Consider the following 20,678-nt stretch of genomic DNA (forward strand, 5'->3'; position numbering starts at 1 on the left):
TGACCTGACCAAAGACAAAGAAGTTTACCCTCGCTGCCACCCAGATGTCCATAGTCATTGCTCACCCTTCGATCTCAACCCCCCCCCGCCTCTTCCCCCTTCCCTTAACATAAAAGAAACCCAAAATTCATATTAGGTTAGGAGGTTCTTTAGGACACTAGTTGCCATCTTCTCGGTTTGCTGGGTCTCCGAAATAAAGTTGCTTTCCCTGCCCCAACACCTTGTCTCTCGACTTATTGGCTGTTGTGTTGTGAGCAGTACAAGCTTTGGACTTTGCTACAAGAATATCAAGGGACATTGCAGCACTCTCTGAAGGAAGAAACTTGTGTCACTCCCGGGCCAAGGCAGTTAGGAGATGGTGGGCCCGCTCTGCACTCTCTCCCTCATGTCCACTGGCTAGAAACAAGGAATCGGGTGGTGGTGTGAGATGAAGCAGCCTGGGGCCCTGAGTCTCCCTGTCCCACAACAGACCGTAACACTAGCAAGAAATAAACCTGTGTTAAATTCAGCCACTGAGATTTTTCAGTTTGCCTATTGCAGCAGATTCCACTGATTACAGGATTAAAATAAAAATGTATCCCAGAAGCAGGGTGCTGCTGAAACAGAAATATAAACTGTGTTACTGCCTTAGCAGTTGGGTGGTGAGCGATGTTTAACAGGCTAGAGATTCATGTTATGCAGCAGCAAAACATTCAGTTAAAAAGCTAGACACTGTAAGTTCAAAGGCAGACCCCATGCTTTCTGAACTTTTCATTCTAAGGGAGGAGGTTGAAAAATAGAACATTAGGAATACGTGTTGGTTGCTAGTGACTGTGTTTGGCAAGGTGTTAAGAGAAAGAAATGAATTCAAAAAAGAACTGAGTGCTTTGCAAGCTGAAATGAAAGGGAATAGAACAAATATAGAAATTTGAGATGTTGTAGGATTGAAAAAGCATCTCATCATATACCAGGACCGACATTGCAAGAGATGGGATTTTTAAAGGTTTTGCATGACAGAGCACAGGAAAACTTCTAAGGTGAATAAAGTGATGAAGGGCACACAGCACCTGCAGGTCAGGCTCTGTGAAGTTCTTCTGGTGACCATGAGGATGTGCTCCGTCCACCTTCAACCACAGGGAGCATCACTGACCAAGCCCCGCAGCTCCTGTGCCCTTGTGTTTGCCCAAGGCCCTGCTTCCCAGAGGCTGCTGTTAGCCTTTTATTGAGAATATTAGGCTCATTCCCAGGAGACACCCATCTCCTTGCCGGAAGATTGCTTTCCCTGGACTGCACAGCTGCCTGTGACACCTCCGCCCACTGTCCCTTGCCCTCTCCTTCACTCAAGGTCAAGCTTGCAATGACTCCCTCAGCCTCCTCCAGCTCCCTGCCCTTTTTCTCTCCCAGACATTTCCCTTAATAAAACCCTTGCATGATTAATCCCATCCTGTCTCTTCTCCTCGGAGAAACCAGACTAACATAGCCACATTAAGAATGTGATCTCTCATTGTGCCACTGCACTCCAGGCTGGGTGACACAGCAAGACTCTGTCTCAAAAAAAAAAAAAAAAAAGTGTGATCTCTCACACTTATTTTTAGAAAAAGCTTCAAGGAAGATGTCCTTCAGGTGAAACAGAGAGGCACAGAGGTGAAGGGGCAAAGGAAGAATGTCGAGTTGAGAAATATGTCTAGAAAGGAATTTTAGATGTCGTTACTGGGACATGGAAGCAAACAGAAGCCACCTAAGTTTTTGAGCCTGGATTAAAAAATCTTTGGTTGTTCATGACTTAAATGGCCCTTGGGCATCCAAGTTTGATGACCAGCAGGCAGGTTTCAAAGGCTTCACTGGTCTAGAGGGTGTGATCCTCAACACTCACTTCAGAGGAGGCCAAGGGGAATCATAGACAAAAAGCCTCATCCAGGCTGAAGTCAGTGTGGACTTAAGGAATTCTCTTCACTGCAAGGCAGGGAAACTTCACGGTCCTGACCTGTAGGACTTCAGAAATGCTATAGACTGGAGACTGTGGCTCTTACGTTCTTCACTTTTCCAGGTGACATTTCCTTAGTGGGTATTCTGACCCTGCTCCAGCACTGTATATAGTGCCTTAGGGGTGACAGGTGTTTAAATGATATGTCTTCTCAGCACATTCAGACCTGACAGAGACCAGTGCAGAACCCTAGAGACAGTGGACTTTCAGCTGGATGCAGTGACTGGCTGGGACCTGAAGGTGTCCCCTGTAAGAGGTGGTGAGTGTATTTTAGATGGAGGAGAAGAATGAAATGTGTGGCTGGCCAGAATGACAATTTAGGACAGGGACAATGCAATGTCCACCACCCTATGTCTCTTCCTCAGCCCAGAGATGACTGACTACATTCCTCAACTTCCCTTCAGTTCTGTGGCGCCATGTGACCGAATTCACATGGAATTCAGGGAAGGGTTTTGTGCCATTTTCAGGCTAAGGTGGTTAGCAGCTGGTGTGCCTTTTCCACATTTTCACTCTTGTCCACCCAGATGGAAATAAATGGTGGAATTTCACGGAAAAAAAGCAGCCTGATCCATGATCCAATATTTGAAAGCAAGCCACACAGAAGAAATACCCAACCCACATCAAACAGTGAAATAGTTAAGTAATAAACCTTCATCATATTAATCTACTGAAATTTCAGGTTTTTCTATATGCGCAAAGCAGCAGTAATTCTCCAGATATGTATAGGAGTGCATTGCTATTTTTAAGTATGTTACAAGCAATATATAGTAAAGAAACACCGATTTAATTGTGACTGATAGAAACAGAGAGGCAACCACTGCTTAGAATTATAACACTTTCAAATTAATAGTGGGTAAAAATAAATGATAAGAGGATTACCAATCCTGCTAAGCAAGGTGAAAAGATGAAGCAACAAAAAATGGGTAGCTATTACAGCAGACACTGCCAATTAACTACCCACCCTCCACGCTTGCCTCACCACAGAACCCCAAGTTGTTCAGTGAGCAGCAGAGATCCCCCCTCTTTTAGGAAAGGTGAGTTTTGACCCCAGCCTCAAAGGACAAATAACAATTGATCTGGCAGGGCGCAGTGGCTCACGCATGTAATCCCAGCACTTTGGAAGGCTAAGGTGGGCAGATTGCCTGAGGTCAGGAGTTCGAGACCAGCTTGGCCAATATGATGAAATCCCATCTCTACTAAAACTACAAAAATTAGCTGGGCATGGTGGTGCATGCCTGTAATCCCAGCTACTCAGGAGGCTGAGGTGGGAGAATCGCTTCAACCTAGGAGGCAGAGGTTGCAGTGAGCCAAGATCACGCCACTGCACTCCAGCCTGGGAGATAAAGTGAGACTCGGTCTCCAAAAAAAAAGAAATTGATCTAATCCCATCAGGTAATATTATTCTCACTGGCAAGTGATTCATCTATGAGTGACAAGATGTCCCCATTTCTGACAAAGAAGATGTAGGCACACGTTCCAGTGAAGGGCTCTTCTTCTCCAAACAAATTGGATAAGTCTTCTTAGGAGAATCCCCTTCCCTCGTCACTCTTTTTTTTTTTTTTTTTTTTTTTTTTTTTTTTTTTTTGAGATGGAGTCTCGCTCTGTCGCCCAGGCTGGAGGGCAGTGGCGCGATCTCAGCTCACTGCAAGCTCTGCCTCCCGGGTTCACGCCATCCTCTTGCCTCAGCCTCCCAAGTAGCTGGGATTATAGGCGCCCAACACCATGCCTGGCTAATTTTTTTGTATTTTTAGTAAAGACAGGGTTTCACTGTGTTAGCCAGGATGGTCTTGATCTCCTGACCTCGTGATCCGCCCGCCTCGGCCTCCCAAAGTGCTGGGATTACAGGCGTGAGCCACCATGCCCAGCCACTCTTCACTCTTTTACCCGACCTTCTTCTTCCTGCCAGGAATGAAGCAGTGATTCCTGGAGCCACTGGAAAACTTTTGCAACCATGAGGATAAAAGCCACATGCTAAGGATGGGGTGGCAAAAGATAGAAGGGAAGGGATCCTTGGTGATCTCATCGAGCAGCTAAACTAGTATTACCCATTGCAGCACATCTCCAGATTTCTTGTCATCTGAGAAAAATAAGGAACTTTAAGAAATAAAGTTCTTCAGTTGGGTGTGGTGGTGCATGCCTCTAGTCCCAGCTAGTAGGGAGGCTGAGGCACGAAGATCCCTTGAGCCCAGGAGCTGGAGACTGCAGTGAGCTATGATTACACCACTGCACTCACTCCAGCCTGGGTAAGCGGGCAAGAACATGGCTCTTTAAAAGAAAAAAAAAAGGAAAAGAAATAAAGTTCTTCATGGAGACAGAGGGTAGAATGATGGTTACCAGAGGCTGGGAAGGGTAGTGGGGCTGGGGGTGGGGGTACAGGGGATGGTTAATGGGTACAAAAATAAAGTTAGATAGTGTGAAAGCAAACTAAATATGGCCTGAGAAGGACTCTGTTATTCTCTATTTGAGTCCTTGTGGACGAACCATAACCTAACTTAATAGGTATACAAGACTGAAACCCTAACTTAGGAGTATGAGCCTGTAACAACAGGGGAGTCTTGGCCAATCCCAGAGGCCATACTTCAGCCACTCATAGACTGCTGAGTGTTCAAACTGTGCTCAAATAAAGCAAATGCCAACCTGTAACCAATCCACCTGTTTCTGTACCTCACTTCCAATGTCCCTTTTTTTGTCTATAAATTTGTTCTGATCATGAGGCATCCCTGGAGTCTCTCTACACCTGCTGTGATTCTGAGTGCTGCCCGATTGGCAAATCATTCATTCCTCAATTAAATTCCTATAATTTACTTCAGCTGAAGTTTTCCTTTTAACAATAGAATGAATGTTTTGGCTTAAGCCACAAAATTAATGGTTATGTTACTAAAATGGAGAACATGGAAGAAAGAGGCTGGAGATATCAATATTCTGTTTTGGCCAAATTAAGTTTGACATGCTTATTAGACACTCAACAGGCAGTTGAATAAAATAGGATTCAGGGGAAAGGATGGGACTAAGAAATAAACTTTTTGAGTCATCAGTGTACAGATGATATTTAGAGCCAAGGAAATGGATGGGATCAGCTAGAGAGTGAGAATTGGTAGAAAATGGAAGATGCCCAAGGACATTGTCCCAGGAGAGACACTCCAATACTTCAAGAGGAGGAGGACCCAAAGGAGACCTGGAGAGAGAGGCCTGGAGGCCTGTGAGGCAGGAGAATAAACTGTGAGTGCAGTATCCCAAGCCAAGTGGAGAAAGAATTTCAGGAAGCAAGGAGAAAGGAATCTTGCAAGTGCGGCTAATGGGTAGATGAGGTGAGGGCTGAGAATTGGACGCTGGATTCAGCAACATGGAGGTCACTGGTGATCTTGACATGAGTGGTTTCCTGAGCCTGTGAAAAGGAAGACTTGGAAACTTGAAAACATTTAAAGGAAGATATAAAAGCATATCATTATAACTTTGGGAAAGGGAAGAATTTGTTCTACAAGACATAAAAAGAATAAGGTGCAAGATGCAATGTTGATAAATTTGAATACAGATTAAAGTTTGAAATTTCTACACACAAAAAATACAACATAAAGACAATTAAAAATCAAAACACCAAATGAGAGAAAACAGTTAAATGCCTGTAACCATTAAATGATCACAACTATTAATAAAAGTAATAATAACAGCTAACATCTATAGAGGACTTAGCTACTAATTGCAGTTTAACATATTTTATATGTACCAACGTATGGAAATCCAGGACAATTTTTCTTGACTGGGGTTCTGTAAGAGAAATAAGCCCTATGAAACATAATTTGAATGATGCCTTTTCTCAATTTTCCTAAGGATGATATATAGATAGTACCAACCTATATGCCTTGTGGGAGAGTTAACTCAGCACATATAATGCATCCTTTAGGACAAGAGTTATCAAATAATTAGCTCTTAGAGCCTCTGTACATTCTTTAAAAATACTGAGTATCACAAAGAGCTTCTGTTGTTGTGGGTTATATCTATCAATATTTCCCCTAGTTAAAACTGAGAAAATTTTAAATATTTATTTCAAATAATGGTAAATCATCATATATTAACATATACTGCATAATATTTAATGAAAAATAATGATGTATTCTAAAACAAATATGTAATTGAAAAACAGGGTAAAATGGCATTGATCTGGGCAATTATTTTTTGGCTATAAACTCAAAAGCACATGCAACAACAGCAAAAATAGACAAATGGGGTAATGTCAAACTACAAAGCTTCTGCACAGCCAAGGAAGCAATTAACAGAGTAAAGAGATAATCTACAGGATGGAAGAAAATATTTGCAAATCATACATCTGATAAAGGGTTAATATCCAAAATATATAAGGACTCAAACAACTCAACAGAAGAAAACAAATAACCCAATTTAAAAAATTGGCAAAAGACTAGAATAGATATTTCTCAAAGGAAGGCATACAAATAGCCAACAAGTATATGAAAAAATGTTCTGCATCACAGGTCATCAGAGAAATGCAAATTAAAACCACATTGAGATATCACCTCACACCTGTAAGAATGGCTATTATCAAAAAGATGAAAGGTAACAAATGTGGAAGAGGATGTTGAGAAAAGGGAGGCTTTTACGCTGTTGGTGGGAGCATAAATTAGTACAGCTATTGTGGAAAATAGTATGAAGGTTCCTGAAAAAAATTACAAATTGAAGTATCCTATGATCCAGTTATCCCACTACTGGATAAATATCCAGAGGAAATGAAATCTGTATGCTGAAGAGTTATCTGAACTCCCAGGTTCACTGCAGCATTATGCACAATAGCCAAGATATGGAATCAACCTAAGTGATTATAAACAGACAAATGGATAGAGAAAATGTGGTACGTATTAAGTAAGTCCTCACGTAATATCATTGATAGGTTCTTGGAAACAGCAACTGTAAGCAAAACAACATACAGCCAGTCTTTTAAATAATGTCATTTCATTCAATGTCATTTTGTTAAAACGTTCATGAGAAAAAACTGATTTTGATATTCGTCATTTCACTTAAAGTCACAGTTTCCAAGAACCTATCAGTGATGTTAAGTGAGGACTTACTTGTACACAGTGGAGTATTAGTCAGCCTTAGAAGGTAATTCTGTCATTTGCGACAACATGGATGAACCTGGAGGATATTATGTTAAGTGAAAAGAGCCAGGCACAGAAAGACAAATACCACACTATCTCACTTGCATGTGGAATTTTTTAAAGTTGTTACTAGGGGATGGGGGCTGTGGGCAGGGAGGGGGATTAGGAGATTTTGGAATTATTATATGTGTGTGTGTGTGTGTGTGTGTGTGTGTGTGTAATTGGAAGAGTGGCCTTGCTTTACATTTTTGCAAATCTATTCAATGCCCAGCTTAATAGAAAGCAGGTGGATTACTCATATCTGCTCCTGTATTCAGTCTGTTGCAAAATGTAATTTTGGTTGAAGTATATTTTGAAAAATTAGACTTCATCCAGTTATGTAGTTGGGAAAAAAGAAAAAGGAATTAATCATTTTTTTCAGATAATCTCTGATACTACATCAAAACTCAAGCAAGTCGTAGTTTCTTAAATGTTAGTTGCAATGTGGTATCTGAAACCATATCAATAAATTTATTGTACTTTGTTGTATTAATATTTATTAGCCATGTTAATTTCTTAGTTTTGATCAGGGTACTTTAGTGACATAACATGTTACCATAAAAGGAAGCTGGGTATACGGGAATTCTCTGAACTACTTTGCAACTCTTCTGTAAGTCTAAAGTTAATTCAAAATAAAAAGTTTAATATTTAAAAAGCAAAATAAGTTGAAAATCCATTGGTTTATTTTTCATTTTGAATGAATCTTTTACCCATGCGTAATTTTGCAACATTACTCATTGGTTCTTTGGAGAATATTGGTTCATTGAGTCAAGCAGATCTTCCAAACACTGACTTATTTTATTTTGCAACATCTGAAAAGTCACATTTGTAAATATCACCATAAATCTTACAAGAAAAGTCATTATGTATTTGGAAACTAATAAGCCCATTGTGGCAGACACAAGTTTTCCAAAAATTTTAATTTTTGCTTTAAAGCTGAATTTTTATCATTGGCATGAATTCTATCAGTTGTTTTCCTTGAAGTGACAGATTCACTTTATTTTCAAATACCCAAGTCTGAAAAAAACATATATAGCTTGTCTGTCAGTGTTCCTTCAAGTAAAAATGGTGTTCCACAAATAAAGAGGCTAGTTCAGCAAGTAATTTGAACAATCACACATGCTTTTCTCCAAACACTCATCATACATCAGTTTGCAACAGAAATGCTTCATGCATACTTCCCATTTTGTCACACAATACGAAGTTTACTGTTTCACCAAGGAATGAAACCATCATTGATTTTATTGTGAGTGTGTGATGGTGAAAAATACAATGACTACCACCAAAGATTCACTCACTATTGATTTTGCATTATTAGTACAAATGTAAAGATAAAAGAAAGTAAATAACCTCTTAGTGTTATTGTGAAAATAGTGTTGACCTTGAAGACCTCCAGGAAAAGCCTCACAGACCCCAGGAATTCATGAACAGCACTTTGAGAATCACCACCAGTGTATCAGAGCTTAATTGTCTCACAAAATCCTAAAAAAAAAAAAAAAAAAAAAAAACCAACTTGGCCAGGAACGGTGGTTCAGGCCTATAATTCCAGCATTTTGAGAGGCTAAGGCAGGAGAATTGCTCAAAGCCAGGAGTTCAAGACCAGCCTGGGTCACAAAGCAAGACCCCCTGTCTCTACTAAAAGTAAAAAAAATTAGCCAGGTGTGGCGGTATGCACCTATAGTCCCAGCTACTTGGAAGCCTGAGGCTGGAGGATGGCTTGAGTCCCAGGAGTTCAAGGCTGCAGTGAGCGATAATCATGCCATTATACCAAAGCCTGGGTGACAAAACAAGACTCTGTCTCAAAAAAAAAAAAAAAATCTAAGAATATATAAATAATTCCTATACACGAATTGAAAAATGATGAATAGCCTTACTTTAAAAAATAAAAATAAAAATAAGGTGCAGCCGGGCGCGGTGGCTCACGCCTGTAATCCCAGCACTTTGGGAGGCCGAGGTGGGCGGATCACGAGGTCAGGAGATCGAGACCATCCTGGCTAACATGGTGAAACCCCATCTCTACTAAAAATACAAAAAATTAGCCGGGTGAGGTGGCGGGCGCCTGTAGTCCCAGCTGCTCAGAAGGCTGAGGCAGAATAGCGTGAACCCAGGAGGTGGAGCTTGAAGTGAGCTGAGATCATGCCATTGCACTCCAGCCTGGTTGACAGAGCCAGATCCCGTCTCAAAAAAAAAAAAAAAAAAAAAGGTGCATTTTAAAAATACAGTACTATATAACAAGAAAATAGATTTCAACAACATAGTTACAGCTCTTTTAAAAATGCAGAACCACTCTTGGGGGGCAAAGGTGGGAGGAGCACTTGAGCCCAGGAGTTTGAGACCAGCCTAGGAACACAGTGAGACCCCATTCCTGCAAAATGTAAAAAAATTAGCCAGACGTGGTGGTGCATGCATGTAGTTCCAGCTACTCGGGAGGCTTAGGCAGGAGGATCATTTGAGCCCAGGAGGTCAAGGCTACAGTGAGCCATGATCATACCACTACACTATAGGCTGGGTGATAGAGTGAGACCCTGTCTCAAAAAAAAAAAAAAAAAATGCAGGACCACAAAATTAAATTCAGGTTATCATAGTATAATCACATAATGCCATTTATATAATGATTAAGCAACATATTGCTTATGGACAAAGTCTATATTACAGTAAGAAACAGATATAAGCACGATAAACATTGAACTTGCAATAAGGGTTGCATAAGAGATGGGGAGCAAGATTGTAGAAAGGCACCAAAGTAGGTCTCAACTGAATCTGAATTGTTTAAATAAAAACAAATAAGACACTAACGTTAACATTTGATAAATATACTATGGGCCTGTGGGTATTTATAATATTATTTTCTATTGTGCCTGTTCATTCAAATGTTTTATAATGAGAAATTTTAAAAGCATTGTAAAAAAGATATAGTGTGAATAAACTAATTTTCAATTTAAGATATTAGAAAAAGAACAATAAAATAAGATAAAAGAGAGTAGGAAGAAGGAACAAATGAAGACAAAAGTTAAGATTAGTAAAATACAAAGCGTATATAGTATAAATACAACTAAACATTTGTTCTTTGGAAAATGTAATAAAATAAGAAACTGCCTGGCATACCTAAGTAAAAATTAAATAAAACAAAAATATATACCATTAGAAATGAAAAGGCAATTTAAACAAGAAGTGATTATAAAAGAATATTATGTGCTACTCTATCTTAATAACTGAAAATATATAGATATAAGCATAAATCTTCATGCTCAGGTTAGACCTTCATGACCTCAGAAACAAGGGTTTCTTAAATATGACAGCAAAAGTACAAGCAACAAATGGTTGCACACATCTATGAACATACTAAAAACTATTAAATTGTATGCTTTCAGTGCATGACTTAAGGCTGGGTGCAGCAGCTCACACCTGTAATCCTAGCAGTTTGGAAAGCCAAGTTGGACAGATTGCTTGAGCCCAGGAGTTCAAGACCAGCCTTAACCACATAAGACCAGCCTTGACCACATGGCAAATCCCTGTCTCTACCAAAAAAAAAAAAATTAGCTGGGTATGTGGTGGTACGCACCTGTAGTCCCAGCAATTGAGAGGCTGAGGTGGGAGAATCACTTGAGCCCAGAAGATGGAGGTTGCAGTAACCCAAGACTGAACCACTGCACTCCACTGGGTGACAAAGTGAGACTCTGTCTCAATAAATAAATAAATAAATAAATGCATGATTATTATATGGCATATTAATAACATCTCAATAAAGCTGCTTTTAAAAAATTTCCTCTGGTGATTAATAGGATAAGTAGGAAAAATTAAGCTATAGAAGATCTAAACAACTTTATCAACCAACTTAACTGACATTTATGGAACACTTCACATGACAGCTGAATACTTTCTCTTTCAAGTACATACAGAACATTCACCAAGATAGATAGGATTCTCAGCTATTGAAAAAAAAAATCAACAAGCATAAAATATTTGAAATCTTGTGTGTTATGTTCTCTGACCACAGTGGAATCAATCTAGAAATCAATGACAAAAAGATACTTGAAAAAATTTCTTTCAAATATTCAGAAACTAAACAACACAATTCTAAGTAGCCCATGGATTAAAAAAAATCACAAGGTGAATTATAAAATATTTTAATTGAAGAAATATTTTAAATCACATGTAAAAATTCATGTGATATAGTTAAAGCAGGGCACTGAAAGACATTTATAGCATCAAATGCTTATATTCAGAAAAGAATGTTTCAAATCAATGGTCTAAGCTCCCACACTAAGAAACTTGAAAATAAGAACAAATTAAATCCAAAAGTAAAAGTAAGAAAGAAATAATAAAGATAATGGTAGAAACTGATAAAATGGAAAACAGAGAAACAAAAAGAAACCACAATAAAACAAATAAAAATTAGTTTTTGAAGCCATTAGCAAAATTGATAAATTTCTCAGCAGACTGATCAAGATAGTAAGAGAGAAGACACAACTTTCAGGCATGAAAGAGAGGTCATCACTAAAGGTCCTACAGACAAGGGAATTTTATGAGCAACTTTATATCAATAAGTTGATAACTTAGATAAAATAAGCAAATTATTTGAAAGATGCAAAACATACAACAGTTCACTAAAGAAACATACACCCTGAATAGCTCTATCTCCACTATAGAACTTGAATTTGTATGTTCAAATCTGCCCACAATGAAAGACATTACTGGTAAATTCCATCAAACATTTAAGGAAGAAATAATACCAAATGCATACAAACACTTCCAGAAAATGGAAGAGGAGAGAATATATTCTAACACATTTCTTCAGGTTGACATTACTCTGATATTAAACTAAACACATTTCAAGAAAAGTACAGAACAATATCTATCACACAGATTTTTTTAAATCTTAATAAAGTATTAGCAAATTAAATTCAGAAATACATAAAAAGGATAAATTATCATGACCATATATGATTTTATCAGGAATTTAAGGTTGTTTCAACATTCAAAAATCGATCAAAATAATCCTATCAGCAGACTAAAAAAGAACAAATTATGATCATCTCAATAGTTACAGAAAAACATTTGACAAATTCAATATCCATTCCTAGTAAAGATTCTCAGCAAACTAGAAATAGAAGGTAGTTCCTCACTCTGATAAATGCATCTATGAAAACCTACAGTTAACATCATACTTAATGACCAAAGATTGAATACTTGCCTCTAAGATTGGGAACAGGCAAGGTTGTTAGCTCTCTCCATATCTATTTAACATTAGACTGAAGACCCTAATCAGTACAATAAGGCAAGAAAATGAAATTAAATTGTGAATATTGAAGAGAAAACTTAATTTGTCTCCATTTGCATATGACATAATCATTTGCCTATAAAATCTCAAAGAATCTACCAAAAAAAAGATTTTCAAATTAATCAGTGATTTTTAGCAAGGTCACAAGCTATAAGGTTAATACACAAAAATCCATTGTATTTCTGTATTTTAGCAACAAATAATTAAAAGTTAAATTTTAAGGTGCCATTTACAATAGCATCAGAAAACATGAAATACTAAGAGATATTAACAAAATGTGTGATCTAATCTACAAAACATTGCTGAAAGAAATTGACGACCTAAATAAATGGAGGAATACACCTTTTTCGTGGATTGAAAAACTCAATAGTGTTAATGTGCCAACTCACCCCAAGTTGATCTACAGATTCCCAGAAAGCTTTTTATAGAAATTGACAAGCTAATTCTAAAACTTACGTGTAAAAGCAAAGGACCTAGAATAGTCAAAACAATGTTGAAAAGAACAAAGCTGAATGACTCATGCAATTTGTTTTAAGATTTACTATAAAGGTACTGTTTGAAGATTTATCATAAAGCAACAGCCAATGTGGTATTTGTGTAAGAGTAGACATACACAATCAATGAAATAGTATGGAGAGTCCAGAAATAGTCCCACATGTACATGGTCAATTGCTTTTCAACAGTGCCAAGGTAATGCAATGGAGAAAGGATTTTTTTCAACAAATAGTACTAGAAAAATTAGACATTCATGTGCAAAAAAAAAAAAAGAATTGACTCTTAATTCATACCATATATATGTCCACATTGTAGCTGTCAAGGAGTGAGAAAGGACATATATGTATATATACTCAGATTAACCTGCAAATAGAAAGGCACTTTCCACTTAACAATGCTGGAAAGCCCAAGCCATAAATGTTCATCACATTGTCTTACCTGGTTTTCCTTCACAACCCAGTTGCAAGGTCACTGCATCCAGAAATAACCTAGGGAGATTTTCCTTCTCTTACCTTCCTCCTCTGCACTAATACGGCACGAACACGCCTGTTCTTAAACCTACCTGTTCTTAAACCCACATTTTCTCCTGAAGCTTTCACGTGGGTGTGTTTAACATAGCAGAGGTAGGGTGACCAATAGTACCAATTTGCTTGGAACTGAGGGCCTTCCTCAGATGCAGGACTTTCAGTTTTAAAACTAGGAAAGCTTCAGGCCAACTAAGACAAAATGGTTCACCCTCAGCAGAGATATTAGCAATTTACCCACGACATTCAACTGAAAAGCAGCAGCAACCCCTCCTTCTCCATGACCTCAGCTTCTTTACTCACAGGTATGCACCAGAGCTAGGCCAATCAGACTCCCACTGAATGGAATTCAAACTGAGAAGCATGAAGCCTCTCAGTTTAAAGACAATAATGGATCTTGGAGATGGAAGGCCACATGGATTCAGACCCGGGACAGCATTAGGGGGCTGTGTTTGCAGATGGACAGCATTGGAACCTGGTCTGCAGAAGCAAGTGCACAGAGAGAAATGTGAACAGTAGGCGGGGAGAGAAATGTGAACAGTAGGCGGAGAGAGAAACAACTCTGGCTGCAGACAGCTTCCTGGTTCTAGACCGTACTTGCTGTTCTTGTTTTCTTGGAGATGATTTGGAAGAATCCTCCTAAAGGATGTCCTTATTGAAAAGCCTGGCCACCCAGCTAGATTGTAGGAGTCTGATGAGCAAAACCCTGGCATCTCTCATAGCGGAAGCACACTGCACACAGTAGGTCCTTGCTACATGTGAGTGGAATTAATTACATGCTGTCATGGTGAATTCTATGTCAACTTAAGTAGGCTATAGTGCCTAGTTGCTTAGGTTTTACTGTACAGTTATTTTATGGATTTTTTTTTTTTTTTTTTTTTTTTGAGACTCACCTTGTCGCCAGGCTGGAGTGCAGTGGCGCAATCTCGGCTCACTGCAACCTCCGCCTCCTGGGTTCACACCATTCTCCTGCCTCAGCCTCCCAAGTAGCTGGGACTACAGGTGCCCACCACTACGCCCAGCTAATTTTTTGTATTTTTAGTAGAGACGGGGTTTCACCGTGTTAGCCAGGATGGTCTTGATCTCCTGACCTTGTGATCCGCCCGCCTCGGCCTCCCAAAGTGCTGTGATTGCAGGCGTGAGCCACCTCGCCTGGCCATTTTATGGATGTTATTAGCATTTACAATCAATTGACTTTAGATAAAGCAGATTACCTTCCACATGTGGGTGAGCCTCACCCAATCAGTTAAAAGCCTTAAGAGCAAAAAAATGGAGATTTCCCCAAGAAGATGAAATTCTGCCTCAAGACTGTAACATAGAAATCCTGCTTGAGTTTCCAGCTTGCTGGGCTGTCCTACAGATTTCAGACTTGACAAGCTCCCACAATCACATGAACCAGTTCCTTAAAACAAACTAAAATAATTATGTAAGCACACACACACACACGTACATCCAGTTGGTTCTGTTTCTCTGGAGAACCTGAACTGACACATTTGGTAATGCTAGCTGGTTAGAAAGAGATTGAATCAGAACTTCAGAACAGTAAGCCACCAGGAGACACTATGGACCACCAGATACAGTGCAGATGTCCCCCTCTGTGCCTACAGCACCAGCTCCTAAAGGCAGGACCCATGCTGAGGATACGGCCCCTCTCAGAGAATCCTGTGAGGAAGTGGCTGCCCCAACAGCCATGTGTTCTCTTAACACAGATGCCTTTTGTTTTAAGCTGTAAACTTCAATCTTCTGGAACTTCAGTCTTCTGGAAAAGTTCTTCTAGAACTCCACTAAGCACAGGAGGAATGTGCTCTGCTAATGTTTATCAAGTACTTACAACATACTTTGCTTCACTGGGACCATCATTTCATCTTCCTTACAAATCTGGGATGCAGAACTTATTATCATCATCTCCAGTTTAGGTAAGAGGAAATTTAGGCTCAGAGAGTCATGAGTATCTTACCAAAGTCAAATTAATAAGTGGGAAACAGCCACACTTAGAAAGTGGGTAGCCAAAACTGGAACCCAGACACTCTTACTGTCATACATGCCTCTGGCATAAAGAAGGCAAAAGTCCAGCACTCTATGGGCACAAGGGCTGCTGCCAATAGTGCCAGGCTGTTTGATGTTGTATTCAGCACTGCCTTTGCTGTATATGAGCAACACAGACATGGGGCTGGTCACACTAAGCCACCACCATCACTCCCTCCAACCTTGTAACTGTGAAATGGCACCCCCTCTACCCCAGCTCAAGGACACACCTCCTATGATGCCCGGACCCTCTCTTGCTAGAACAAGAACAAACCCAAGAACAGCTCCCACCGGGGCCATAATGCCCCACGTGTAGTAGGACTTGGTGTAACTATCATTGGGAAATCCACAACGCCCCACCTCCAACCCCCACTCCCTGTCTGCGATTCGTTCAATACAGAGACACAGCAGAATCAATGTGCCAACGAGGAGGCCAGACCCTGCTGTCAGTCCTGTTCCTTAAAATCTCTGGGATCCAAATCACTTAATCTGTAAAATGAGGGAGCTGCACATGTCCTGGGGACAAGGGACAGGACATCCTAAATCTTTAGCATCTCACAGTTTTGAGGGTGAGAACCCCACCATGGTGCCCAGAAAAAAAGCACACCAGCGAAATACTAGGATAGAAATAAATGATGCCAGCTGGGCATGGTGGCTCAAACTTGTAATCCCAACACTTTGGGAGGCCATGGTGGGTGGATCACCTGAGGTCAGGAGTTCAAGACCAGCCTGGCCAACATGGTGAAACCCCGTCTCTACTAAAAAATGCAAAAAATTAGCCAGGTGTGGTGGTGGGCACCTGTAATCCCAGCTACTCGGGAGGCTGAAGCAGGAGAATCACTTGAATCTGGGAGGTGGAGGTTGCAGTGAGCCAAGATCGTGCCATTATACTCCAGCCTGGGCAGCAAGAGCAAAACTCCATCTCAAAGAAAGAGAGAGAGAGAAAGCCTAAAGCCTAGGATTATGTAATTCTAACACGACATGGGGTAAATACACATGAAAATGAACCCAAAGAATTTAGACCCCAACATCTAAGGCAAAATCTGTTTCCAAATGGGAAAACCATAGAAAGCTTTGCTGATTCTTAGGTGAGAAAAACCTGGAAAGCAGTAACGCTAGCCACTCGGAGAGATAGCAGAGGGACAGGTAGATGCCTACAACCTGCTACTTCCACCCAGCTCCTCTGAGCTGGAGTGAGAGCTGGGGTTGGGTTACAGGGAGTGCTGAGATAAGCAGCTGGTGGCCTTTCTCAGGAGCTGCCCCTGCTGTCCTCCAGGCTGGAAGTGGAAGCAGGGAGGTGCAGAGATGGGGAAGCAGGGAGGGGACAGCATTAGCATCCTGAAATGAGGGGACAGAAAAGAATCCCAGGGGAGGGAGAGGAAGCTAGGGCAGCTCAGGTCAGCATCCCCCAGCTGGAGCCCTGAAACAGTGCAGGAGAGGCACCTCCCTCCATGCAAAGTGGAGCAAAAGTCAGTCCTGTTCAAACAGTCCCTGGGCTTTGGGCAGCAGCTGGGAGAAGGGAAGGAAAGGGAAACTGCACCGAAACTCAGGCTCCTTGCTGGTCCACTGATCACTGACCAGCTGTGTGACCCTGGTCATGAGCCTCTGTTCTCCAACAATGGTCTGAAATTCTGAATGTTTGTGTACCCCTGCAATTCATACATTGAAACCCTAGTCCCAGTGTAATGGTATTAAGAGGTATGGCCTTTGGAAGGTAATTACGGCAAGAGGTAATTAGGTCAACAGAATGGAACTTTCATGAATGGGATTAGTACCTTTATAAGAAGAGGCCAGAGAGCTAGCATACTTTCTTTCCACCATGTAAGGATACAGGAGAAGTCAGCCATCAGCATCCAGGAAGAGGGCTCTCATCAGACCCCTGACCATGCTGGCTCCCTGACCTCAGACATCCAGAGTCCAGGGCTGTGAGAAATGTTTGTTGTTTAAACTACTCAGTGTGTGATAATTTCTTACAGCAACCTGGACTAAGACACCGCCATCCCATCCCCATCTGCCCAAGCTCTTCGGGAACCTACAGAAGCATTGGAAAAGGACAGGCACTCGGTCCCGCTGTGTGTCTCACCCCTTGTAGTGTGGGAGAGAATCTCTTTCCCTGGGTCCTCATTAACATGGCTACTCTTAAACTCTTCTAACTCTTGCTAACCTGATTGCTTTAATTTGAGTGGAGGTGGTTTATTAGTGAACTCGAATGTATTTTCGCATCTTCATTGTGATTTGAAATTTCCCTCCTGCAATTGCTTGTTCATTTTTTTCTTCATTTTTCTATTGGTTGTTTGTCTTTTGCTAGTTGATTTGGAGCACTTCATTATGTTTTCTGGATACTAATCCTTTGTCTGTTATACATGTTGCAAATATTTTTCTATTTAAATCCAGTTTCATTCTTTTTTTAAGTTTGGCATCTTTTATTAAGATTTTTAAAAATCAAGTCATATTGGCCAGGCGCCATAGCTCAAACCTGTAATCCCAGCACTTTGGGAGGCTGAAGCGGGCGGATCACGAGGTCAGGAGATCGAGACCATCCTGGCTAACATGGTGAAACCCCCTCTCTACTAAAAATACAAAAAATATTAGCCAGGCACGGTGGTGGGCGCGTAGTCCCAGCTACTCAGGAGGCTGAGGCAGGAGAATGGCGTGAGCCCAGGAGGCTGAGCTTGCAGTGAGCCAAAATCATGCCACTGCACTCCAGCCTGGGTGACAGAGTGAGACTCCATCTCAAAAAAAATAAAATAACATAAAATAAAAATCAAGTCATTTTTCTTTTTCTTTTTCTTTTCCTTGTTGTGCTTTATTCTAAGAAAAGCTTCACTCTCCCCCAATAGATTCTCTTATTTTCTTTTATTACTTTGATAATTTTGTTTCTCCTTTTTTTGTGTTGATCTTTAACCACCTGCAATATATCTTTTTCGTCATGGCAGAAGCAGTGTGGAGGAAGCTTCCTATGTTGTGGCCGGAAGAACAGGCCTAGGATCAGATTCTAATTCCAACTCCTACTTGTTTTTTAGAGCAGGTTGCTAAACCTCTCTGAGATTCCACTTGCTCAACTAAAATGGAGATAAAACCTTATTTCATTGATTCAAAGACACCTATTTTTACATTTCTTAAATCAGGATGTACTTACAACCATGGGTGTATCATAGTTTAATTTACAGCTTTCTTAATAGGACATAAAATAATGATGTGTCTTTTTTTTTTTTTTTTTGAGACAGACTCTGGCTCTGTTGCCCAGGCTGGAGTGCAGCGGTGCTATCTGGGCTCACTGCAAGCTCCGCCTCCCGGGTTCACGCCATTCTCCTGCCTCAGCCTCCCGAGTAGCTGGGACTATAGGCGCCTGCTACCATGCTCGGCTAATTTTTTGTACTTTTAGTAGAGACGGGGTTTCACCATGTTAGCCAGGATGGTCTCGATCTCCTGACCTTGTGATCAGCCCGCCTCAGCCTCCCAAAGTTCTGGGATTACAGGTGTGAGCCACTGTGCCCAGCCAATGGTGTGTCTTTCAATCAAGCACTCTTAGATTTTATGAAATGCATAGGGGTGCGTCTTCCAGGTCACTGAGGGGTCAGATAAGCTGAGGCCCTTAAAGGGCCTAGCACAGGCCTGACAGGCCCTCCATCTGGAGGAGTTCTCCTTCATATTATAGAATGCAGCTGCCTTTACTTCTTGCTCTGCCACCCGACCCATCCTCCTTAGCTTCCAGGGACCTCTTCCCCCCACCCCCACCCACCCCGCTCCCCACCAAAAGCCCTTAGCTGACTAAGGCTGCAAGTTCTTTCCTTGTGGACACAGATTACTCAAAGCTGACAATTAAGGGCTCCACATATTAATCTTTCTCCACAGCCACAAAAACCACCCTCACCCCTGGGGATGCCCATGCCTGCCAGGTACCAAGCACCATCGCCACTGGTGACTATGGGTGACCCCATGCCTGCTCACAGCAGCCTCTGCTCTGGCTCCTCTCACTGCCCACCTGGTAAGTCGAGGTTTTGCAGCTTCAGAAAGCACTGGTGCTAAAGACGGGGAGCAGTGGGCCCTGGTGGCCTTTGCAGGTGGAGCTGCCTCACTAAGAACCTCACTGCTGGGCCTGAGGAAGGCAGGAAGGAAACAAGAGCGAGGTGGCAGACTGCAAAGGAAGCAGAAGCCCTCGGCAGGTGCTGTGCACACCAGGTGGACTTCAGGCACTTTGCACATGGCTCACTTAATCCCCACAACCTCCCCTGGAGGGAGGTGGTTTCAGTAAAGACCGTGCCCATTACAGATGAAGGGTCTGAGCTCCAGGGGGGATGCTGAGACTACACCCCTGAGGAGCTCACTCATCTGCGCAGCTGTCTCACCTTTCTGGCTGCTGTATGGAGGCAGAACAGGAGGCTGGGAGTCAGAAAGTGAGGCTTCATCAATGTCAAGGCCACAAACCCGGGTGGAGCACCCACTGCACGGCAGGGCCATACCAGATCTCACAGTCCAGGCAGATGGAACAGAGAGGTCTGGCCCCAGCTCTCTCTCCATGCCCCAAATGCCAGCAGAACACATGCCAAACTCACACACACACACACACACACACACACACACACACATACACATCAAGTCCCATCACAGCTCTCGGAGATCCCTAGCCTTTGTTCCACTGCCTGGCTCAGGAGGGAGCCCTACGTTTAGCCACACAATCACAATCAGGGAGTCCCAGGCCACAGGCTGTGCGGACAGTTACAAGCAAATCACAGCAATTCTCTGTGTGCTCTTCCTGCACCCACCATGATGCTTCATCTTTACATCATTCATCTGAAAAGCTTATCAGCATCCCAAGAATCAAGAGTGACCCTTCATTGGAAAAACTAAATTTCCTCCAATATATCCTAAAAAGTAAAAGTAAAGGTGTAAACTACACAAGGGTTGATGATCTGAGACACACAGGAAAGCCCTGACTCCCTAAGTCACCCCCCATTGCTGAGACTCCAAAAAAACTGAGGTTGGCTAGGCAGTGATGTGGCTGGTCCCATAGACTAGGGCTAGTGATGGAGCACTCAGGAAGAGGCCCAGACTAATTCCAAGGGGATCTGCCAGCAGAACCAAGAAAGGAAGGAGACAAGCATGACCTGGCTCTTAGGTACCTGCATGGTGGCAGAAGCTGTCCCCCTTGTTGAAGAAGCATTTTTAATTCTCCCAAAAACTGTTGGGAAAGAGCTGTTATTCTCATTGCATGGGTGACTTTCCAAAGCCACCCCAGTGGG

The 20,678-nt window shown here is 41.5% G+C and overlaps 1 protein-coding gene across 2 annotated transcripts in view; it reads right to left on the bottom strand.

Moving 5' to 3' along the window:
- SH2D4B (SH2 domain containing 4B) overlaps positions 1–20,678 on the bottom strand; it is a 108,528-nt gene that overhangs the window by 77,648 nt on the left and 10,202 nt on the right. The gene's annotated exons all lie outside the window — the stretch shown is intronic.

Source organism: Pongo pygmaeus, chromosome 8, assembly GCF_028885625.2.
Source record: "Pongo pygmaeus isolate AG05252 chromosome 8, NHGRI_mPonPyg2-v2.0_pri, whole genome shotgun sequence".
Classification (NCBI taxonomy): Eukaryota; Metazoa; Chordata; class Mammalia; order Primates; family Hominidae; genus Pongo; species Pongo pygmaeus.